Raw genomic sequence first — 1227 nt, forward strand, 5'->3', positions numbered from 1 at the left:
AAACACAAATCCCCCCCTTACCGTAATCCCACACCATTCGCATCTCATGCCAGCCAGGATATCCGAAGAACTGCAGGTGCGACGACAGACCTCACAGCGGGCACCTGAGGACATGTTCCCCTCCCGCCAGTGGTGCTGGTACGTGTCCTATCAGAGCAGGAGGGGATGATGGGTTAGGAAAAAACCATGTGGCAATAACACAATCTAGAGCAATAATAAAGCTTGGGAATGTGATTTACCCAGGACAGGCTCCTGGATCAACATCCGTGTTACACTTTATGCTGTCGTTAAACAACATTCTTATCAAGCTATCATTTCCCGTCAATTTTGGGAGTAGGATAGTTTGATCTAGAATTAGAAATTATCCAATTATATAATTCTATTTATAAGTAAATCTAATTAAGACAAAATCATGTTTTAATAAGGCAAATTATTTTGAGTGCTAGGGAACAATATCAACAGTCTTCAAAATTGTTGACTAATCTAATGATTTTTCCCAAGCTAAAGACAAAAATATTTACATTTACAAATTAAGGACATTTGGAAATGTAGAAATTCATACTTTTACATCGCCTGTGTAAAAGTACAGTTGCATCAGCGTAATTTTTGAACAAAAAAGGTGTAGCAATTTATGAAGCAATGCTCACATAGAAATCTATTTAAGCAGCTTTCTGTTTGTTCAACACAATGAAATAACATGAAAAAACTAGAACATGAGCAAAACTTGCATAAGGAACTTGTATGCCCTCATGCAAAAAAAAATCTTGCTTATTCCTAAGACGATGCACTATAAATAATTATGGTTACACTTTACTTGAAGGGGTGTGCATAAGACTGACATGACACCTTCATAATCATGACATGACACCTACATAATCAAGACATGACACATGCCATGAATATGAAGGTTTTTTATGCATGTTTATGACAACCGTCATTAAGTGTCATTCGCTCAGTTATGTAATTTTTAATGCAAAGATGTCATTGTTTGAGATGTATTTGTTATGGGCTATGGTTAGGGGTAAGGGTAGGGGTAGGGTTAGGTTAGGGTAAGGTCAAATAATGTCATATTTGCATTAAAAATGACATAACTGAGCGAATGACACTTAATGACAGTTGTCATAAACATGCATACAACCTCCTTCATATTCATGACATGTGTCATGTCATGATTATGAAGGTGTCATGTTAGTCTTATGCACACCCCTTCAAGTAAAGTGTTACCAA

General features: G+C 36.8%; 1 protein-coding gene across 1 annotated transcript in view; it reads right to left on the minus strand.

Moving 5' to 3' along the window:
- The window catches only part of LOC107587098 (diacylglycerol kinase theta-like), a 22952-nt gene that overhangs the window by 16334 nt on the left and 5391 nt on the right, over window positions 1-1227 (minus strand). The window lies entirely within an intron of this gene.

Source organism: Sinocyclocheilus grahami, unplaced genomic scaffold, assembly GCF_001515645.1.
Source record: "Sinocyclocheilus grahami isolate Dianchi unplaced genomic scaffold, SAMN03320097.WGS_v1.1 scaffold89.1, whole genome shotgun sequence".
NCBI classification, from domain to species: Eukaryota; Metazoa; Chordata; class Actinopteri; order Cypriniformes; family Cyprinidae; genus Sinocyclocheilus; species Sinocyclocheilus grahami.